The 23,818-nt window shown below is 45.5% G+C and overlaps 1 protein-coding gene across 17 annotated transcripts in view; it reads right to left on the bottom strand.

The window, feature by feature from the left end:
• Positions 1-23,818, bottom strand: part of LOC105486966 (secretion regulating guanine nucleotide exchange factor) — a 241,559-nt gene that overhangs the window by 9,473 nt on the left and 208,268 nt on the right. For 4 of the 17 annotated variants that reach the window (XR_011610786.1, XR_011610785.1, XR_011610787.1 and 1 more), the window contains one exon: positions 9,261-23,818. This exon is cut by the window's right edge and continues 22,699 nt beyond it. The exons of the other annotated variants lie outside the window; for them this stretch is intronic. The gene's annotated coding sequence lies outside the window, so the exon portion shown is untranslated. The remainder of the gene's footprint in view (positions 1-9,260) is intronic. 17 annotated transcript variants of the gene reach the window in all.

Here is a 23,818-nt window from a genome sequence, read left to right as displayed (position 1 = left end):
ACCCTTACTCCTATCTCTATCTCTTCACCTGCTTTATTTTTCTTCATTTTTTTTACAGTATATTTATTTTATGATCTCTCTCTCCTAACCAAACACAATCTCTTTCAGAGTAGGTACTCTGTTTTGTTTGCTGCTATATCCCAGTACTTGAAACAGTGCTTGGCATATGTTAGTGCTCAATACTGTTGTGTGAATGGAAGGACAAATGAATGAATGGCTAGTGAGAGAATGGAGCTGCTTGTTCTCTCTTAGAGGCCGAAAGAGAACCCATGGATGTGGGAAGAAGCAGCCATGGGCATGGCGATTGTAGCTCGCTATCAGGAAGAACACTGCAATGACTGGAAGACTGCTCTAGAACATAGCTGGTGCTCTGTCAGAGGTCCTGAGCTCCCAGGACAGTCCCACAGTGGGCAGAGGCTGGGCTGAGACAAACCAAAAGTCCTTCCAATCCTGGAGAACTTGTTTGGTGGTGTGAGTGGATATGGAAGTGTGTAAGAAAGAGAAGGAAGGTGGACACAGAAGAGTAGAATGGGCAGATACATGCTCCCCAGGCTGGCTCCTTCAAACCAGACAAAAGAAAGGTCTTGGTTCAAGTGATAAATAAGTGTGTTGAATTAATGGGTTCTAAGCTGCAAGGCTAGGACTGCTCTGGAACTTCTTCTAGAACCCCATTGCTCAAAAGGTCACCCAGTTCTCTCTGTCAATCACTTTCCCTTTACACAGGAGGAAATTGAGGCCCACAGTGGGGCAATGCCATGGCAAAGGTCCCCACTGGTCTACCTCCCCACTGCTCTCAACCACCCCCTGGCATCACTGCAGGCACCTCATCTGACAGCAGCCCAGTGAGGCAGGTGTTGGATCAACATTGCATGGAAGAGAAAACTGCATTTGGGTGCGGTTCAGAAACAGCCAAGCTGGGATAGGCAGAGGCCAGCCCTCCTTACCCCCAGCCCCAGGAGTAGGAGGCTGCTGAGGCTGCTGTGGACACATTTCCTCAGTCACCTGCAGTGAGAGCGTGCTGTGGCACGTTGGCTCCAGTGGGTGACTATTCTTAGATCTAGGGAGCTATGATGACGGATTTAGAACTTACAAGGTGGAAACATGTTGGCCTGTTTTATAAACAACTGAAATCCTCCCTACAGACTGTCTTTCTGAATTCTGTGTTCTCTCAGAACTGCTGGCTTTCTGGCTTATTGGCTGCTTTGGGAGAGGGGGGAGAAAGAGAAACTAATCCTCTTGAGGGCCTACTATGATCACATATGGTGTTATGGGCTTTTGTATCACCCATCTCATTTAACAGCTCTGGAAAGAAGGTATTTTGGTCACACTCTGTGGATGAGGAAACAGGCTGGGAGAGGTCCAGAAGCAAGCACACCCTGTGATGTGGTACAAGAATGAGGCCGTGGACCAGCAGCTCTGCTGTGGAGCCTGGTGCTGCCAAAAGAAAGGTGGCCCTGGCAGATGAAGCAGTAAGGGCATGCGCACAGCACCTTCAGATTTGAATCCCTTCAGGTGTTGCTCTCCTGTCCTCTAAGATTTCTTCACTCCTGGTGATACCTCCTCCCTCTGTATGACCTGGTAGCTTGTCCCCATTGCATACCAGGGCCCCCTCAGCAGGTTCTCAGTTGTCATCATCCCTCTAGAAGTATGGTATCCAGAGCTGGCTGAGGTCCAGAGATGAAGAGCCCACCAAGATGCACACACAGTCCCCGAGGCTCTACCTCTGTTAGCTTAGCCTGAGGCCACATTCGCTGCTTTGAAGGCCAAGTCCACTTCCCCTTGCTGAACCTACGGCCTGTATATACTCCTAAATAGTTTCTGGAGGACCTATTCTCCTATCTTTTACCTGGCCTGCCTGCATGCTGGTGTTTTAGACCTGGCTGGAACTTTCAGGTTGTTTCCATTAAAAGTCATCTTATTAAATGAACATGCCAATCTCCGAGGGGCACTAGCAGAGGGGTGGAGGAATGGATGCCACTCTGGGCCCAGGAGCAGCTGCACTGTTGCCATTCCTGAAGCCTGGTCACCACCAGAGCCTCCTTACATTGCTCTCCTCAAGCCTGTTTGGGAATCACCAGTGTGCAGAAGAGGAAGCTAGGGAATTAGGGGAATAGTGGAGGTGGTAGTAACAAGGTCTGCTCTGGAATCCAGTGGCAAGTCCAGAAGAATCCACATGCAGGAAGATTAGGGTACTAGAGTTCACATGGGGACGGATGACACAAATCTGAGATAGAATTCTCCCTAGAGGTTCCAATCACTGAATAAATATTATACCTACTTAGTATCTGGTCTGTGTCTGGTGCTATGCCCAATTCAGTTCAATTCATTTTGTACACATCAACTAGGCTCCCACAAAGTCCAAGTGCTGGGTTGGAGAGCTGAGCATCCATCCCACAGTGACAGTGCAGGGAGATGAGGTCCTGGAAAGATTTGCTCAGAAAGACCAGGCAGTGGCTAATTCCTGAGACGGATCAAACCCCCAAGGGAAGAGAGTCTCTTATCTTTTTTTTTTTCCTAAACAGCAAAATTTTATTAAACTTTATGTCAATAAACATTATTACAGTACAAAATAGGAAAAAACTAATGGGTTAATACTTATAATACATATTAATCAATTTTTTTTCCTTTTAAATAGACTATTTTTTAAGAGAAAATATAGGTTCATAGTAAAATTAAGAAGAAAGTATGGACAGTTCCCATAACACTTCCTGCCTCTACTTACTTCACAGCCTTCCCCACCAATATCCTGCACCACTGACACACCATTAGTGCTCAAAGTGGGTGGTTTACATTATGGATGATCTTGGTATTGTACATTTTAAGGGTTTTGACAAATGAATAATGACATGGATCCACCTAATTATAATGTCATACTGAATAGTTTTGCTGCCCTAAAAATCCTCTGTGTTTTGCCTACTTATTTATCTTTTCATCTGCCAGAGTTGCAGAATAAATGTTATAGAGTGCCTATAATATTCAAGCAGTTGCAGAGAATACAGCACCAAACAACACACAAGGTCCCTGTCCTCAAGGGGCTTACACTCTAATGGGGGAAACAACAACCAAGTAGGCATACAAGTCAACAGAATGCAGCTAGTAATAACAGTTATACAAAAAACCAGTGATACAATTTAGAAGGGCAGGTAGTCGGGAAGTCCTCCCCAATTATGTGGCCCCTGAGTTGTGACCTGAAGGACAAGAAGGAGCCAGCCATACCTGTGGGAAGAACTTGGCAGGCAGAAGAAATGACAATACAAAGGCTGGAAGAAGGAAGGCATTTTGCCAGTTCCAGATATAGCAAGGAGGATGACTACGCGTGTCTGGGGCCAAGTAAGCCAAGGGAGAGGCAGGCCTTAAAATTGAAGGGGAAGCAGAGCCTTGAGATGCCAGGTGAAGAGTTAGAAGTTTGAGAATGCTGAGAAGCTAGGGAGGGATTTAAGCAGGCAATGACAAATTCTGATTTACATTTGAAAAGGCTGCTCTCTGAAGGCTGGATTACAAAGGCAAAATGCAGGGAGCAGATTTAGGAGGCTACTGCATTGCAGAGGACCAGGCAGTGCATGAAGGTGGCTCGAAGTAGGCTGGTAGCAGTGGGGACGGAGAAAAATGGATAGATTTATAAACTGCTTTGGAGATAGGATTTCTAGGACCTGCTGATAGATTATACACAGAGAGAGATAGGAATTATAACTGATTCCTTGAGCAATGAGTGGATGGTAGTGCTATTTATGAAGTTGAGGAGGCCTGGAGGAGAGAGAGGCTTGGGGGAGAAAATCAAGAGTTCTGTTTTGGACATTTTAAGATGTAAGTGCCTATGAGACATGAATGAATGAATGTATTCCCCAAATACAGACCTCTGGTGAGCCTAAGAGATGATAAACCTGAGACCTGGGAAACTGTGTGAATGACAAATGGTAGGAGCTACCAGGTGAGCAGTGGGCAGCTCAAGAGGTAACATTGTGCTTATGGTTCGATGGGGACTAATTTGGTGCCTTTATCACTCTAAATTATAGCTTCTGTTTTTGTTTTTTCTTGAATGAAGTGCTTGACTGGGATGCATACATACTACATGGGCTAATAAATATAAATTGCCTTTGTGAATGTCCCTACTTCATTAAAAAACACATAATATTTGAAAGGAAAATTACCATTTCAGATAATTATAACCACCGGCCCAAGTTCTCCTACTGGTCCCATTGGAAGTAGCATTCTTCTCTAACCCTGGTGAGCTGCCAGGACTGCTGGGCTGGGAAATCCAGGCACAGAGTTCCTCTCTCAAAGCAGGGTGTCAGCAGGAGCAGTGGCATTCCCAGAGGATGCAGTGTTTGCATGAGACCCTGCAGCCAGACTCTCCTTGGGACATCTAATTCCCAGGTAGTAGGAGGCCACCCCAAAATGAGGCAGCCCTGAAAGACCCTTAAGCATTGGTTCTAAGAATAAATATACAAATGAAGATAAGGAAGCCTGGTGAGTTCCACTGGGCTCCCTCCCTACATGACTATACATGTCTCCACCTGGGACTATTCAGCCTCCTGTGGGCTCAGCCCCAAGTGGCAGATTCCCCTCCCAGATAAGGGGACTAGAAATTTTGAGGCTGAGGCAAGGTACATTTGTCTCAGAGTGTGAATCCTTCAATGGCATTCTAGCTCAGAAGAAAATCCCAAGCCTAGACCTTAGCCTATAAGGTTCTATACCATCTGGTCCCAACTACCTCTCTGATGCCCATTGCTGCCACTCTCATCCTCACCTCTTCTAATCCACTCGTCTTCAGCCACACTGGTCTCCTTGCTCTTCCTCCAACTGGCCAGTCATGCTTCCAGCTTTAGCCTTTGCACCAGCTGTTCCCTCTGCCTGGAACCTTCCTCTCCAGATAACCATATGGCTCCCTCCCTCCCTCCCTTCAATCAGGGCATCATTCAAATGGCACTTAGAGGGCCTTCCCTGATCACCCAATTTCATCCTTCCATCTCTGTACACTGCTTAATTTTCCTTCCCAGCACTAATACCCTATCATATACTTTTGTTTGTCTGTTTCTCCACCAGAATGAAAAGCTCTATGAGAGCAAACATTTCATTTTATTCAACTGCTGTATTTCCAGCACTTAGAAAAGGTATGGGTATATAAAAGGTGCTCAATAAATATTTATTTTAGCAATGAAGAGCTGTCACTTGCCCCAGGAGGGGCTCATTCCCTTGAGGGGAACCCAAATCAAAGTGCTGAGCAGACCATCCACTGGGATCACCAATCCGAAGCAACTGCTATATTGTGTGTGCACACCCACACATGTGGCAGGGCAGTTAGGGTAGCCCATGCTGAAGGCATTTTGTAGGGCAGCTGCAGCCTCAGTTATGGAGGAAGGGAGTTTTATTAGAGCTAGGGGTTGAACAGACCACCTCCAGCTCTAGGATCAAACCAATCCTGGCAGGCCTAGCCTAGCCTAGTCCATCCCAGCTCTTCAAATGGGCACCCATCCATCTGCCTGTAGGCTGACCCTCTGCTTCCTGAAATGAAGGAAAGCCAGCTGGGCAGTATATATCTCAAGTCCTCACCCAGTGGGTCAGAGAACTGGGAAAGAGTTGTTGCTGCTCAGTACTTTTGGAGCCAGACAGGCTTGGATTTGATCTTGCCTCTGCCACCTACTGTATGTACTTAATTCTTGGTTTCTTCATCTATAAATAAGGACAATCATCTTTTCCTTGCCTTTTTCTAAACGAACATGTAAAGTGCCCAGCACAGACTCCATCACGTGACACATGCTCACTGGACACTTGTTCCCTTCCCCATCTTCCCCTCTGCTGCTGGGATTGCCCACATCTCCTGCCCAGGATCTACTTCTCAGCCTTCCTCGATCTAGTCTATCTTGAGGCTAGCTATTAGTAAATCTGGGAAAATCGTCCAATACAGGGGCACATGGAAAAATGGTCTCATCCCTTCTCCTTCTTCCCATCTCCATGGACCCCTTGCATGGAACAAGTAGGTAACATTTCATACAAGTTCTAGCTGAGGGTTCAGATTAGTGTTTGTCTGAGGCGTCCTGACAGGCACAAGCCACTAAGCATTGCTATGGAAACCATTTTGTTATTCTCTGCTGTGTCGTTTGTTTTCTGGCACAGTTGCAGTTGTGGTACAGGGGGAAAGGCAGTGAATAAGGTGCCCAAGGATCAGAAACCTAGTGGGGCCGGTGTTCCTACAGGATTGTATGACCAAGGCTAATTCCTGCTTCTCCTTGGGTCTTGCAATCTCCAACTCTCAGGTAGAACACTATTTTTCAAATAGTGGCCCGATGACCATCTCAACAATCAGAGTCCTGATGCCCATCCTATACCAACTGTCAGAATCTCCCTCAGAGCTCTGACGCACAACAGAGTTTGAGAACACTGCTGTAGGAGTTAGACTCGCTAAATTGTTTTCAATCTCCCAGTGCACAAAACAGGCAGCACTGAAGTTATGCTGACTGGAGCAGGGATGAAAGGCTCAGAGCCCTATCCACTCAGCCTCCCACTACTCCCAACTGGCTCCATGGAATCCTACAGCTTCCCAGAGCACAGTTTGGTAACCACTGGACAAAATGATTTCTAGAGGCTTCCCTAGAAGAGGAGTCAGCATTCATTCAATCATTCGTTTATTCACAAATATTTATTAGGTGCCTTCCTTCTTTACACCAAGTATTTGTTTGAAGTCAGTAGCTCCACTATTACCTAATCTCTCTTGGGCTCAGATTCCTCCTTTGCAAAATGGAAACATAGTATTTGTTTTCCCTACTTTACTGGATTCTTCTAACAATCAAATAATCATGAGACCACCTAAGAAAAAGTTGTTTGTTACCTGGAAGAGACTCTGCAAATGCCAACAACTATTATCATTACTGCCATTAGTGGTATATCTAACTATCTCAAGTCTATAGAACTAAGTTAAGTCCTCAGAGGCCTCAATGGACTGTTACTCTCCTATTCTCTGTAACTAAACTTCCAGAAGGTGTTGCAGGGTTTGGAGAACCATTGGTCTAAAAGCCTCCATCTAAAAAATATATTTTCTGAGGGCTAAGAATATCCCTGAATTTGATGTCTTCTAAATAGAACATTTCTCTATTATCCCAATTTACTTCCATGATCATATATTACTTTCATAACAAAAAAAGTTAGAAAAATGAAGACTGTTGAAAATACTGTCTGATGCACACAGTTCTCTGATAAACTCTTTATCTAATGGTTTAAAATGAATTCAAATGAGATATTCAGGCAAGAGAAAATGCAAAATTTTCCCTTCCTGACAGCCACATGGCTCCATGGCAGTGCGGGGCTCAGTGTCAGACCTGGGCTCTAAGTCTCGGCTCTGCCACTAACTCAACACGTGGTCTTGGGTGAGTCACTACCTCTCACAGGATCTCAGTCTCTGCACCTATAAACTGAAAGCACCAACTATGGTGATCTGCAAGGGCCCTTCCGGCTCTGATGGTTGATGCTCCAGACAATGAAGGTACTTTCCCGATATACCCAGGCTGTAATTCTACAGCCTATCTGGCTGTGCTGGGCGCACAGCCATGCTGAGTTCACAGTGGCTCATGGAAACAGTGCTCCTCTCCCCAGTCACTCATGTGGAGTTTTAGACCTTCCAAAGCTCCATCAGCCCCACAACAACCCTGAAGCAAGAAGGTCAGGGAACAAGCACCTTGGGAAGAAAGGTGGCTCATTTCAGAGCTGCAAACTTGTAAGTGACAGGGTCATGACCAAAATCAAGGTATTTTGACTCCAAGCCTACCTAGTATTCTTTACCTCATTTGGATCATATCCTAAGAGAACTACAGACCCTAAAAGCTTCATGCGGTGGAAAGACCACCAGTGTTAGAATCAGAAGATGGGTGCAATCCCCTCTTCCTGCTCTCCTGCGTATGCTTCTGCACCAGCCACTCCCTATGACTGAGCCTCAGTGTCTTTCTCCATAACACGGGGCTATTGTTCTGACAATTCCAGTGCTGTGGGGAGGCTCATGGAAGAGTGAATGGAAACCTTTTGTATGTTATAAAGTTAGATGTCAGTTACCATGAATACCATTTATTGGGCCCAAAGGTAGGGAGGAATCCATCCCATTTGTCCTTCAAGAAACCCAAAGCCCTGGGAAGTTTAAGTCCTGGGCCACAGGGCAGCTGGGTATGAAACCTGAATGAGCAAGTCACTTGACTTGCAAGCTGAGCTATACAAGACAGACTTTAAGCTTGGCCTGGCTCCCACCCTATGGAGACCAAACTACAACAAAACTGAAAACACTGGACAGAAGTGTAGAGCCCAACAATATGGATGGTTCCTTCTTCCCATCATTCGCACATTCAACTAGTCAACAAACATTCCTCTAATATCAATTATAGATAGTGATGTTTGGGTACCTTATGTATGCAAGGAAAGAGAAGGAAGAAGGAGCAAAGATGAATATGATGGTCCATATATGGAAAATAACTAACATTTAATAATGAACATTTCCTGAGCTCTTACCATATATCAGGAACTATGCTGTACTATTTGTGTTATCTCATTTCACACCCACAATAAGCCAAGAGGACAGGAATGTTCTGGATTACTATTTTACCCTTGAAGAAGCTGAGGCTTAGCTGAGGCTCAGGCTCAGCTGAAAACTAAGTGGTGGAACCAGTACTCAAACCAATGCCAGCCTGTTCAGATCCTAAATTTTTAACTTCTAGTTCCACAGCCTCTGTATTGCTGGGTGACCTTAGGCAAGCATCCTCCCATCTGAAATGTAGAGATTCAATTATTCTAATGGGCACAAGAAAGATCACAAACAACTGTGACCCAAAAGAGAAAGGGAGAAACGCCCACTTGAAGTGAGGTGTGGCCGTCACTTCCCATTCCTCAGGAGAGGAAAACATCAGATATAATCTGGGTGGCATGATGACAGAGTCAGGCTTTTGCCAGACAGGGCTCAAACCGGCAGGGTTCAGAGAGATATGGCTAATATCTGCCTACCTTCAACAAGGTCTGTTCTCCCACCAAACCCAACTGTGTACCCCATCTACACACTCCATTTACCACCCCACCCCCTGAGCCAGGCCTTTTGTTCACGCTGCCCCCACCTCCCCTTACTTCTCTCCTCCAGGAGGGTCTCTTCTGATGCCGCATCTCTCCCCCAACAGAAAAGCTTTAACAACCACTCAAATACTATTTCATCAAGAAGCCCCCAACTTGATGGAATAGCATTTTCTTTAAGACCCTGGTCCTTGGTGAATGGTTCCCCTGTCTCCACAACTTGCTCTGCTTATAAGAGAAGAGTAGTGGTCCTTCTCCATCTGAATCTGTCACAGTAGCAGATGCCGGTAAGGTTGCCTGGAATGTCCGCACATGTGATGCTGCCATGGTAACAGCAGACCAAGGTTCGGAATGCTTCATCCCTAATGAGCTGCCCCGGCAGTGCCATGCCAGGCTGCTCACGGAATCTTCCTCGAAGAACAATAACAACAACAAAAATCACCAAAACCTATGCAACAACAACAACCCATTAATGGACAAGAAACTGCTGAGCACTGGTGCCAAGGTTCAGTTCCTATAAACATACTTTGGGCCACTCACCTGGTCCCTTAGCTGATAAGGAGGCCAGGCCTTGGCTGTGTGTACTGTGGCTCACCCAGAGGGTAATGCGGTTTTTAGCTGGCTGGGCCAATGAAGCAGGCCGTCCCCAACTCCAGCCCCCAAATTACCACTTCTCTTGTTTGATGCCGCCAACCAGGGATCTGCCGGCGTGGACCCTGGCAATTAGCACAGCACTCGCATTTGTTGGGGAATTAGGAGCCACTGATTACCCTAATTCCACGTCATTTACAGGCAATGAGTGTCAGCCTGGGATTGGCCTTTCCAAACGGTGGCCTACAGGGTGGCATGATCATGACTTGACTTTGAAATGGAAGCAGAAGCCTGGTAAGCCAGGCTGTGAACCAGGAGGGGAGGCAGGACTCACAGCTGAGCCTAGCTATATGGCAGCCATTGCCTCCCCCAGTCCTGCCCACTTAAGGGAAATGAAGACCAGAAGAAGGTGTTTCCAGATTGAGAACATGCCTATTTCTAAGTCATCCTGACCCAGGAAGGGAGCCCATTTCCTGTTGATAGCCCTGCTGACCCCCTAGAATGTGCAGCCACAAGATTAGTGTCCCCTAATCTGAGAGTTTCTGGGGGCTAAAGGCCTGAGTCAAACTCTCACTGACTGAGCAGGACCCTCACACTCAGATCTGCCCCCAGGATCCAATCACTTGCCACCAGGCCCCACCTCCAACATTGGAAATTACATTTCAATGTGAGATTTGGAGGGGACAAACATCCAAGCCATCTCACCCAATGATAATTACCTTTAGACTCTTGCTGTTAGATCTCTAGTCACAAATGGGCCCTCCAGGATAGTGACATTTCCAGGATAATATAGGCCCCTACACCTTGTATGATTGATCCCTATCTCAACCCAGCAGGGGCCAACTCTGTAGCTAGTATATTGCCTGTGTTTCTACCCTCTCCTGCCAGTTTGCTGTAAGAGGAGCCAATAGGCTTGTCTACACTTTATAGGGTCATGACCATGTGGAGCCAGCTAACTGAATACTTGTCCACTAGAGAACTTCCGGATCTCTCCAAAGGAATATATAGGTATTGGGGTTTGGCTGGACAAGTCCCAACAACTTCCCTAATTCAAACTGTAGCTTGCTTGAAAATCGGGGACTGAACCAGGTCTTTCCAGTCATTCATAAAATGTCTATTTTGTCTTACTTGGTAGATATCGTAAGGGATATAAAATGAACCATTCATGGCACCTGCTAGCAAGGAATAAACAGTCTAAGGGATCAGAAGAGACTTCCTGGAGGAAGAAGAAAAGTTAGGGGAGAGGTAAGAAAGAGCATCCTAAGTAGAAAGAACAGTGGGAACAAAGACCTAGCTGGGGGAAGGAGTGGCTTGCAAAGATAATGGTGGTAGTTCCACTTGGTGGAAGAAGAAGTGGTGCAAAACATAGCAGAAGGAAATAAATTTGGGATGATAGGTAGGGGGCATATGGCAGATGGCTCAAGAAATATAATCCTTAAAAAGCCTGACTAAAGATTTCGGATTTTATTTCATAGCCAATTGGAAGCCACTAAGGCTTTTGGACAACAGAGTAGCAGAATCAGATCTGTGCCTCAGAAGCAAAATCTGGCATAATAACAATCATCATTATTGTTCTTGCCATCATGACAGATCACATTTAGGATGCACTCACACAATGCCAGGCACTTTTCTAAACACTTAGACTGAGTGGGAAGGAAGGTCTACAGGGAGATCACTTGGAGGTGGAGGCAAAGTCTAAGAGGAAGAGGATGAACAAAGCCTGAGCTGTCTCAGTGGCAATGGGACATAGAAGAGGGCAGGATGGAGAGAAAGCAAGGAGGTGGGACCAAGAGGACTTGGCATCTGTGAAGCTGTGGGTACAGAGGGGTGAGAGGAGTCAGATAGCCTTAGCCAGGAGACTAGGAGGATGGAAGTCACAACTAGGTCTATGATATGTGATTCCTTGATTCATAGTCCTGGTAGATGAATCTAGAATCCAACCCCAAGGATATAGCCAAAATATTCCTTGTCACCCTGAGTTCAAGAAAACATCTGGGGAGGAACAGACCATGAATCAAGGGCGGCTGTCCCAGGAAGATTTATTCTCCCACACTGTGCCCTACTCCTACCAACCTAGAACCTGCTGGTTGGAGTGAGAAGGAAAGGACCTGGAGAGAAGTAGCCTCTCTTTGCTTTGACAGTAGTATCTTCTTGGTGGAGGTCATGATATGCATCAGACTAGGGTCCCTATTTAGGGAGGATGCCCTGGTTTTAACCTAACTTATTTCTCTGTCCTTAGGTATCACTGGGGTGGCCCCGAGCCCCTGAGGATTAGGGCCCTCAGATGGAAGGCAAGAACTGCCTGCTCTGATATTTCTCTCACTTCTTGTATCCCACACAAACCCTGTGCTCTGGTCAGGAGGGCTTCCCACACTCTGCCCTCAGCCTGGGATCCGTCTATGCTCATACCTCCCCATCCCGCAATCAGGAATGCCCTTATCCTGGGCTAATCCAAATCCTAGCCTTCGAGGCTCAGCTGAAGTCCTCCTTCCTCTAAAAAGTCTACAATAATCATGCCTACACTGAGCTACAGTGAAATTTCAGAGCTGCAAGGGAACTTATAGATCATTGGCCCAACCCTCAAAACTCTACCGAAGAGAAAACTGGGGCCTGGAGAAGACAGAATAAGGGCTATGCCTAGAACCCGAGTCCATAGCATTCCCTTGATGAGCTTCCCATGAACTTTGTAGTTCTTTATTTCACCTGTCCATGTCACAGATTGTGAGACTGTCTGTGAGGACAATGACTTCTGTATCTCTATATCCTTCACTGTGCTTAGCACAGAGCCCTGGGTCACAGATGGCTCAGGAAATAGAATCCTTAATAGCCAAAGATTCAGGAAGGTAACAGGTCCTGAGGAAAAGCAGGATACAGGTGAAGAAAAAAAAAACAAAACCCACCACCAAAACCCTCCTTCCAGCAATTCTCCACTGTTCTGGGATGCAAGCCAAGCCTAGCCACTGGACTGGGGGTGAGAACAGAGATGATGCATTCAAAGGAGACTTTTACATCCGAAAGAGATTTCTGCATCCAATATCAGTGTTCTAGCCCAGAGCCTCTTGGGAGAGCAGCTTCCAGAGGCTGGCAGAAGGGGTCATGCTGAGGTCAGCCTCCAGCCTAGGGACACTGGTAATGGTGGTGGAAGCAGCTGAGAGAAGATTTTTCTTTTAAAGCTGAATCTTCAAATTTGGGGAACTAAAAGAACCCTCCAAGATCACCTAACCCAATTCCTAAATGTTTCAGATAGGGAACCTGAGGTCTTGGTAAGGAAAGAGACTTGATCAAAGTCACACAATACATTAGGGTTACAGCCAGGACACAGTTCCATGTCTCTTGATCCCAACCCAGGGGTCTCTGCAAGACAACTTTTCTCAGCTGGGTCCCACATGGACATAGCCAGGAGAGCAGCTGGTAGGATTACATGGCTACCAAGAATTTCTACACTGCTTTTTAAATTGTCAAAACTCAACTGCCGATAGACTTGTGATGCAGGTTTAGAGAAAATAATGAGTTTGACTAAGGCTCCAAGCTGAGAAGTCACTTGCTTGAGATCATATCAAGCACAGATTTATCTAGTTCAAAAACCCGTCGTTTCCCATTGGCTCATGCTGCCAGACATGCTGCATCTAGGCTCAGCATGGAAGAAGAAAGACAGGACAGACAGACATTCTGAGAGGTTTGACAAAGAATTCCATCAGATACACACTTCCTGGTCAAGTTCCTCCTTTGCCCCAGGCACTGTGCTGGGCGCTCCAGATGCAAAGAGGAAATACGATCCAGGAGTGGAGAGACTAAATAGGTAACTTCCAGGGAGCTCCTAAATGAGCAGTTACAAAGATTGGAAGAGAAACAAATTCGGTCCTTCAAATTCTGAAAAGAATGAGGTTGAGGAACAGTAACAGACAGGGATGTTGTAACAGAACAGGCTGGCAGGGTCCACCACAGATGTATGTGCCACCAGCCAAAGCCATTTCTGTACTTGCAGAGCACAGCACAATGCCTGGCACATAAAAGACACTCAATGTAGACTTGCTGAGTCAATGCATGGATAAATGAAACTAGCATCCCAAAGGGAACTGAGGGGCAGTTCCAGTGCTTGCAGAGAAAGGGTCTGCCCACCAAATGTGGTCTTGCTCCACTCCATCTGTAGAAGGGGCAGGAGGCAGCTGGTGGGTCCAGAAATGCTGACAGAGAAGGACAGAGCTTCCAGCCCCAACCCACTTCCCCATGGCAACGAGCTGACAGAAAACTGCACAGGAGACTGAGAAACCAGTTTTAAAATAAAGACACAAAACACTCTCAGTCTAAAATCACACATGCAAAGCAACAGCTCCTGCCTCTCAGCCCCTTAGGAGGGGTAGGCACAATCACTAAGAAAAGTACCTCCTTCCAACCTGCCCATTTCTCTGCCAAGGGCCCATGGGCCTCCCCTCCTGCTGTATACTCTTCTAAGAGCTGCCAGGCAGAATTCCTCTTGCTTTGCAGTATATGCTTCAGGGCATTGCATCAAATCTGACAAGCAATGGTAAAGCTCCACCAGGGTTAGATCTGGCAGGTTCTGCAGCAAACAGGCTGTCTGCTGCTGGCTTCGTGTAGAACGGCAGTTCATAGCAGGGGTGGCTGTGGCACAGGGGCCAAGCAGGAAGAGCAGGACAGGGATCACTTTTCTCCATCCTCCTCATGTTCAATCCTGCTTCATCCTTCAGGGCTCAGCTGTATTTGCCTTCATCTCTCCAGGATGACTTAATTGTACCTTTGACTGTAAACCCAAAGCCCTCTGTTTACATTTCAAATACAAAACTTACCAGTCTACTTTTCATTATACTGCTTACTTATTCTGCCCCCAGTAGAGAGCCTGGCATATGATAAAGCCTCAATAAATGTTTTCTGAATTGAATCAACAGCATGAGAAAACATGTTAATTTGAGTAGCTGGAGACCAACCTCCTTCTGGTTTATGGGAGTCCACTCAGACTACCATTTCCCTCGAAAGCCTTGGGTGCTTAGAGAGTGTGAAGGCAATGTCACCTCCTCTCCAACATTGGATCTGCTCACTACTTTTCTGCCAACACCACTGTGTGCTCTTCCCTATAGTTCCATGGACATCACCGTATTCAGAAGGGTACCCTAAAACAAGCTAGACTAAAGATCCTAGATTCAGTCCCAGCCTTATCACTTCCCATCTGTGTGAATTTAGACAAGTCATTTAATCTCTTTGAACCTTAGTGGCCTTGCTTGAAAAACAGAAGTACCAATTTCCATACCAGTATCCTGCCTACCTCACGAAGCTGGTGTGAGGACCAGAGATGATGAATGGTGAAAGTGCTCTGAAAGCAGTCAAGTGGTGTCTGTGCAAAGATGAGGTGGAGTTTTATTTCCAGAATCTTATAAAAAGGTAGCTGAGGCCTAAGCTCATGAGGTGACTTGCTCATGATCATATGGGGAGACAGTGGCAAAACAGGGTTCCAGTCTTCTAATTCTTGGTCCAGAGCTCCTTTCACAACCTTTTGCTGCCTTAGAGATCCCATCTAGACATTCTTCAACTTTGGCAAAAGCAATTCCACATTCCATTAAAATGAGAAGCATTTTGGATCACCTGCAGAGTATAAATCTCTGCCATGGAATGGAGTCCAGCTCTCTACTTCCAGGCAGAATGCCACCTGAAACATTCTAGGCGGGGAGTTAACTCTGACTCCCCCACAAAAATCTTTCCTTACAGTCTCTCAGTCACTGCTAACTAACCTGTGCCAGAAAGGTCATCCTGGTAGCTAAAATATTCTTGCTGTGGCAGAGCCCACATCTTTTGATCAAACCTCAGAAACAAAAATAAAGAATGCAACACTGCAAATATTAGAGAAGCAGATTGAAAACAACTTGTACAGGATATACAGGAAAACTCATATGGCCTGGAGCACAGGCTTCAATGGAAAACCACTAAAGCTACCCTAGGGCTTGACTCAGGAAGTAGGGACACTGCTTCCCTGAGATGTAAAGTCAGCAGAAACAGATCTGAGAGAGTCAGGAGGGACACACAGACCCCACTGCTTAGGTTCTAACAGCTTGTGGGCCTACAGGCCAGAGATAGCATTAAGTGAAACCTCTTCAGACCTCAGCAATGACTTTAAAAAGAAGGGAGGAAGGGAAGATACAGGGAAATGTCTTTGCTGAGAACTCTAACCCTTACATGGTATGATGGTTAATTTTGTGTCAATTATGGAAACCAGTTGTTTGATCAAACACTTGTGTAGATGTTTCTGTAAAGGTATTTTTTAGATGTGACTAACATATTACAGTGAGTTGATTTTAAGAAAAGTAGACTACCTTCCATAATGTGGGTGGGCCTCATCCAGTTAAAGGCTCTAAAAGCAAAGACTCAGGTTTCTTGGAGAAGTAATTCTAACTCCAGACTGCAACAGAAATTTTGCCTGAGTTTCCAGTCTTTGGACTCAACTCTTACCTGAATTTCCATTCTGCAGCTTGCCCTATGGATTTCAGACTTGCTAGCCCCCACTACTGTGTGAGTCAATTCCTTCAAATCAATCGCACTCTCTCTTTATCTTTCTCCCTCTCTTTCTCTGAGATGGAGGTAGAGGTAGAGATGTAACTTATTGGGTCTGCTTCTCTGGGGAACCCTGATGAATACACGTGGGATGCAATGCTTTCATTTAATTTACCTAATTTCATCCTCCAAATGACCCTGGGAGGTAGGTTTGCTATTTTGATGCTTGTTTGCAGATGAGGAAACCGAAGCTTGCTAACTATGATTCCAAAACCCATGTGTCACCATAGGTCTGTGAGGAAGTGGAATTTCTCTGAAGAACTCTGGGACAGAATTCCTGGCCAAAGCAAATAATGTTGCTGATTCCTCTGAGTTCTCCTTCTCCTTGGGGATGTAGTTAACACCAGAGGGAACTAGGAGTATGAATAATTTTGCTCATTCAAGCAGGATGACTTGCTTTTACAAAACACAGTCTTTAGGATGGCCAGGTACGCTCAGAAACAGCCTATAATCCTAGTGCTTTGGGAGGCTGAGGTGGGAGGATCACTGGAGCCCAGGAGTTTGCAACCAGCCTGGACTACACAGCGAGACCTTGTCTCTACAAAAATAAAAAATAAAAAAATTAGTCAGGTGTGGTGGCATGAGCCTGTAGTTCTAGCTACTTAGGAAGCTGAGGCAGTAGGATCCCTTGAGCCCAAGAGTGCCAGGCTACAGTGAGCTACCATTGGGCCACCACAGTCCAGCCTGGGTGACAGAATGAGATCCATCTCTTAAGAAAACAAAAAACAAAAATTACAGTCTTTACGTTATGACCTACATTCTTACCTGGGGACCTGTTTCTGGATTTAGGGTTTTGATCTACATAAACACTCCAAGGTTTCATCACTTTTAAAAACTGACCCGGCTGGGTGTAGTGGCTCACACCTGTAATCCTAGCACTTTGGGATGCAAGGCGGGTGGATCACCTGAGGTCAGGAGTTCCAGATCAGCCTGGTAAACATGGTGAAACCTCGTCTCTACTAAAAAAAAAAAAAAAAAAAAAAAGCAAAATTAGCTAGGCATGGTGGCATACGCCTGTAGTTCCAGCTACTCCGGAGGCTGAGGCAGGAGTATCACTTGAACCCAGGAGGCAGAGGTTGCAGTGAGCCAAGATTGCGCCACTGTACTCCAGCCTGGGTGACAGAGCGAGACTCCGTCTCAAAGCAAAACAAAAACCGGCCAGGCTCAGCAGCTCACACTTGTAATCTCAGCACTTTGGGAGGCTGAGGCGGGCAGATCACGAGATCAAGAGATCGAGACCATCCTGGCCAACACCGTGAAACCCCGTCTCTACTAAAAATACAAAAATTAGCTGGGCGTGGTGGCGCATGCCTGTAGTCCCAGCTACTTGGGAGGCTGAGGCAGAAGAATCACTTGAACCCAGGAGGCAGAGGTTGCAGTGAGCTGAGATCGTGCCACTGTACTCCAGCCTGGTGACACAGTGAGACTCCATCTCAAACAACAACAAACAAACAAACAAACAAACAAAAAACACTGGCCCTCAAGTACGAAGGGGAAGATAAAGTTTTTGCTAGTTAATGAGTGGTCTTCCTCCTGAAGGCAAATCCAGGCTATAGATTGTTTCCATTGGGCTACTGCTAGAAAGTGGGAAGACTGCACTCTGCTCGAATAATGAGTCCTAAAGGGGCTGAGCTCAGGTAGGGCGAATGAGCAAGCAGCCCTCATTCTGCCTCTTCCAACTCCCCTTTCCTGATCCAGAAGTCTCTCAGCACCGTGGTGTCTCCTGAGAAAGGGGGAGTATTGTTTTCCTGAATAACAACTCTAGTCTAAGGATGGATGAAACCTTCTTTCCTCAGTTCCCATTAGTGCAGCTGAGACAGGGCGGTATTTGCAGGAGGAAGTTTACTAAATGCTAGGGGGCAATGAAAAGGAAATAATCACAGGAATCCAAACATATCTACCAGCAGGCAGGGCTGCCAAGATGAGGTTCGTGACTCCTTAATAATTCTCTCTCCAAAGGGCTGGAACATGCATCTGCAGCAGCCTTTGCTAAGCTTCCTGCCATTTGAGCTTTCAACAGTCTCCACTTGGTCACTATCTTGCTTACTGCCTCAAAGGCACAGCCTCCCAGAACCCCCCAACGTGTTAAAGCTCACATAAAAAATGCTGAAGTTTGGCACATAGGTAAATGGAAAGGTAAGTGTGTAGTCTGACATCACTGGCTCCTGCTAGCTCAGGCCTGACCAGCCACCCCAAAGTGCTGAGGGGATCCTTGTCTTGGTATCCTGGTTGGGAAATCTGTCCTGCAGATTCTTGTCTCACTTGTGGCCTGAGACAAGATCCAGAATCAGCTCTGGCTCTGGCCTGAGCCAATCCCCTTCATTCCTGGGTTCTGGTCTGAGAGTGCTGCTTCCTCTTCAGGTAATGGGCTGGAACGTGGTGACAGACAAATGACTTCACCTTCAGATGAGATCTCAACCCTCTCCATAGGGAAGCAGCCTTATATGTGATATACCAAAGGGTCCTTCAGGAACAAGGAAGAGTGCTACTTGCCCTAGAAGCCTGTCCAGACAGGTACATCTTCTCTGTATCTGCCTAAAGACCAGGGATCTCTCCTCTCCTCTGCTGCTGGTGTTGCTCTGTCAAAAAGAGTTGCCTGCATGTTTACACAGCTGCTAGGGTCTATGAGGGGAAAAAGCTCATGATAATAATAACAGTAGTAACTAACATTTACTGAGAACTTACAATGTATTAGATACTACTACTCTAAGCACTTTCCATGTATTAAACTCATTAATATTCACTATAACCCTTTGAATTAGGATCTATCATCATACCCATTTTACAGACAAGAAAGCCAAGACACACAAAGATTACATTATTTGATCAATATAACAAAGCTAGTAAGTGGTAGAGCTGGGATTCAAACCCAGACAGTCTGGCTCTATATCATTTAATCCAAATAACAGCTCTGCAAGGTTAGTATTATTAATGCTGGTTTGGTTGAGGAAACTGAGGTTTGAGCACTCTGCTAAGATCATATAGCTAATAAGGGGCAATTCAAGTATTCAACCCAAAGGCTGCATCCTTTCTCAAGCTCTCCTTGGTAAGGATGATGTTATAACCACTCCAAGCTAAACTCAGGGAGGCCAGCTGACTTCATTTGTCCTTTGGGTTGAAAGGCCACAGAACCAGAAATGGATGCCCTCAGCCATCAGGAAGGCTCTTCCAGCAGGTGACTTTGGAGGAGCGAGGTTCCCAAAGCACTCTATGTATAATCCCATCTTTCCCTAAGATGGACAGACTTGAGGATTGGGAGAGCCAGCCTTCTGTGACCACGTGTACACTTTTTTGTTAGAGTGCATGGACACTATACGGTTATGGTTTTCTGGGTGTCCGCTCTGCCCCAGGAATAAGTGAACCTACTTGTAATCAGGATTGTGTGAGACACTCGAAACAGCATCTCCCAGTGGAAAGGGCAAAGGCTCAGAGGAACTTAGACCTCTGAACCACACTACCTGGGGGGATTTAGGCAAGTTTCTTAATCTTTAAGAGTTTCAATTTGCTTATCTGTAAAACAAAACAACAAACAAATATATTTTCCCTTTTGGGGTGGTTATAAGAAAAAAATGAAGTATGAAAATTTACAGAAAACATCTACTAAGTACCTACGGTGTGCCGGGCTCTGTACGTTTGTATCTTATTTATATTCCACAAAAATCCCATGAGATAGATACACTATTACATCCATCATACAGATAAGAAAATTGAGGAACTGAGAGACTGAATAATTAGATCACTCAGCTGGTAAGGAGGAGAGCTAGGATTTAGGCCCAGGTTGTATAGTGCCTGAGACTTTGTGCTTTGGCGCTCTGCTGTGAGTCCCACTCTGCTGCTCCACAACTGCCTCCTTTTCACAGGTCTCTCCAGCTCTACTCTCCACACTGCAAAGGCAATGATCTTTCTAAAAGGCCAAACACCGTTACTCCTCTATCTAAACTCCACCCTTGATTTCCCCTGCCTAAGGTGATCTTAAACTCTATAGCATGGCATTCAAGGCCTGCTCCTGACCCTGCTCCTAGCTCCTTTTCTGGCCTGTCTCCCACTCCAACTCCCACCAAAACTGAAGTCCTTGCCACCTAGACTTTGAACCTGCTGTTCCCTATACTTGCAAGGCCCTCTCTGCAAAGGAGGGAAACTCCTACTCATCTTTGAAAGCCTAGCCTAAGTATCACCTCCTCCTTCCCAGATTTCTTTAGGCAGCTGTCTAGCTTTCCTCTATGCTTCTGCAATAGCTCTGTAATAACACTGTTCACCCATAATCTTGTTTGTCAGTTTATATCTCTGTCTTCCATGCTACACCAGTGGTTGCCAATAAATTTGAGTCTGAGGACTCCTTTTTAATGTTGGAGAATTTCAGGATCTTCATATATACTAATCAAAGCAATACTTAATGACCAAGAGTCACCATTAATTCAGTAAAGCTTATAAATGCGACTGTATTTTGGCCAACACCGTGCCATCTACAATATTTGAAAACAATGCTGCATGTAGGTGTATGTGTTATAGATTCTGAGGACTCTAAGGCTCCGGAGCCTCCAGTTTGGAAACAATTGCTCTGCTCAGCAAGTGAGTTTTTTGATTAAATGAAAGTAACATTCATTGACCCTATTATATTCCAGGGGTGTGCCAGTCACTTTTCATTTTTATCTCCTTCAAAGCTCAAAAGAATCTATATTCTTCAGATAACAAAACAGAGGCTTGGAAAGCTAAAGTGCCTCATCTGAGGTCACACGGTGAATGAGAGGCAGAGCAGGGATTTGGTTCCTGATCTTTTTCTACTCTACCACTCTGCCTCTGGTGCAGGACCAAAACATGTTCATCTCTAAATTTCCAGTGTTCACTCATGGCAGTGCTCAGCAGGAATGAATAATATAAACCCAGAGAACCCTTCTCTACACAGTCTCAGGCCCTCCAGCTTATATCCACCCCAGCCAGAGACCTTCCCAGTTGTAGGCAAGCATAGGAGCCCTTCACACATCAAAGAACCAGAGGTGCTGGGCAAAACTCTACAATGGCAAAGCATGGCCCACTTTTGCTTTGTTGTTGTTGTTGTTGTTGAGATAGGATCTCACTCTATTGCCCATGCTGGCGTGCAGTGGCACTATCAAAGCTCACTGCAGCCTCAACATCCCAGGCTCAAGCAATCCTCCCCCACAGCCTCCAGGAGAGCTGGGACTATAAGTGCACACCACCACCCCCAGCTAATTTAAAAAAAAATTTTTTTTTGTAGAGGTGGGATTTCACTACGTTGTCGTGGCTGCTCTCGAGCTCCTGGGCTCAAGTGATCCTCCCGCTTCAGCCTGCTAAAGTGCTGGGATTATAGGCATGAGTCACTGCATCTGGCCCTACTTTTCCTTTAAGTGCTATTTCCCTCATTTGGTGGGTATTCCTGCCCTTTTCCTGAACTCCAAGCCCCTTTTCTTCATTGTCACCCTCATCCCCACTGTCCTCACTCCCCCAAACTTCCTGCCCATATCCACTGCAGCCTGCTCTCTATCCTCTAACAGTTCCCTCAGACTAGCTCCCACAAAGGTCATACTGCCTGGTAATAGCAAGGTGTGGCACCCCGCAAACCCCTCAACCGGGCATTTATGTATTAAGCCAAAGGACAGACTTCTAAACAATTCTGGTCAGTATGCCATGGGAGGAAGAGAATGGGCTTCAAAGTCGGACAAAGCCAGGTTTCAATCACTGGTTCTGCTACTTCCTTTTTGAATTACCTTGGGCAAATCACTTAATTTATCTGAGCCTCAGTGTCTTCATCTGAAAAACGAGGATAATAAAAGCTACCTCATAAGGTAAATATACAAAGACCTTACAATCTTGGACTGTATAGTGGGTTGAACAGTGGCCTTCCAAAAGATGTCAGTCAATGCCTTAACCTCCAGAACTTGTGAATGTGACCTTTTATGGAAAAAGGGTCTTTGCACATATAATTAAGTTAAGGATTTTGAGATAAGAAGCTTGTCCTAGATTATCTGAGTGAGCCTAAAGATGCCATCACAAGAGAAAAGCAGAGGGAAATCTGACACACAGACAAAAGAGGAGGAGGCAATGTGACCATGGAGGCAGGGACTGGAGTGATGTGGCCACAAGTCAAGGAATGGCAGCAGCCACCAGAAGCTGGAAGAGGCAAAGAACAGATTCTCCCCTAGAGCTCACAGAGTCTCTGCAGATGTAACCAAGTTAAAGACCTTGGAATGAGTGCAATCTCTTCTTTATAAGAGAAAGAAGAAAAGATGCAGTCACACAGAGAGGGCCACAGGAAGACAGAGGCACGGTTAGGGTTTTTGCAGTCACAAGCCAAGGAATGCCTGAAAACACCAGAAGATGGAAGAGGCAAGGAAACAGTCTCTCCTAGAGCCTCCAGAGGCAGCATGGCCCTGCTGACACCTTGATTTTGAACATCTGGCCTCCAGAAGTGACAGCATAAATATGAGAATAAATTCCTATCATAAGCCACACAGATTGTGGTACTTTATTATGGAAGACTAATAATTTTTAGGTTAATAATACTAATAATTATTCATATCATGTATACTAATACACACTGCCTATCTCCTTAACTTATCATATATCACCCCTCATCTCCCTCATACAAACTACGTTACAAGAACGCAAGCTTTGGGAGAATGGAACCTTATCTGACTTGGTCATTATCAAAACCCTAATGATTAGTATGGCACCAGATAGATGGTAGGTGCTCCATACCTTTTTTTAAATAAATGAATTAATTGCAGTTCCTCAAACACAATATGTTATGTCATGCCTCCATGTCTTTGCATACACTGTTCCCTCTGCCTAGAATGCCCTCCTCATTCCCTTACAAACACCTATAAAATTATCCTTCAAAACTCTACTCAGATATCACCTCTTCTCTGTGTGCCTTTCCTTACCACATAGATTAATCTGTCTACATTAATTCCATGTCACGTACATTGCTCTAATACAGCATGTCTTACATTGCACTCCAATCATGTGTATATGTGTCCATCTCACTGAAAAGAGAAGAGCTTCTCAGAGGGCAAGAGAGTAATGTGATTTACTGCTTCTAAGTCCTCAGCATCCACAACATAGGGTACAGCTACATATACGTAGAGCTTCCCCCTCCTTCCACATATTCCAGCACTGAAGGGGCAACTCTCCCAAAAAAAGGGGCAAATCTTACCAGCCTGAGGCCCAGAAATAAGCCTACAGGATCCAAAGAGTACATGAGCCCCTTCTAGGCCTATTTCCAAACTACCTCTAAACAGAAGCCATAGAGAGAACCTTATGACTGCAGAATCCTGGGAATGGTATTGTTTAATTAAACAGAGACTCAAGTCACCAGCATCTGGCTCAGGCTGGGCCTCTGGGACTTGAGCAAGCAACATTTCATCATTAGGAGGAAAGGAGATGACAAACTCTTTCCTGAAAGAACCCAGCAGGCAGGCAGCAGAATTACTGGATGTGGATAAATAAAACCATTATTTCCAAATACATATCCCAGGCAGCACTAAATGCATTCTCCGTATCACAGGCGATACTAAATTTAGAACTGGCAGTTTGAGTCATATGCTGATTCCTAAAGAGAAAAACTAAATTCAAGGGGGAAAAATGAAGTGAAATATGAAAATAAAAATGCAATCTT

This window comes from Macaca nemestrina, chromosome 12 (genome assembly GCF_043159975.1).
Source record: "Macaca nemestrina isolate mMacNem1 chromosome 12, mMacNem.hap1, whole genome shotgun sequence".
NCBI lineage: Eukaryota > Metazoa > Chordata > Mammalia > Primates > Cercopithecidae > Macaca > Macaca nemestrina.
Note: the sequence above shows the minus strand (reverse complement) of the source record. Positions and strands in the feature narration are given on the sequence as shown.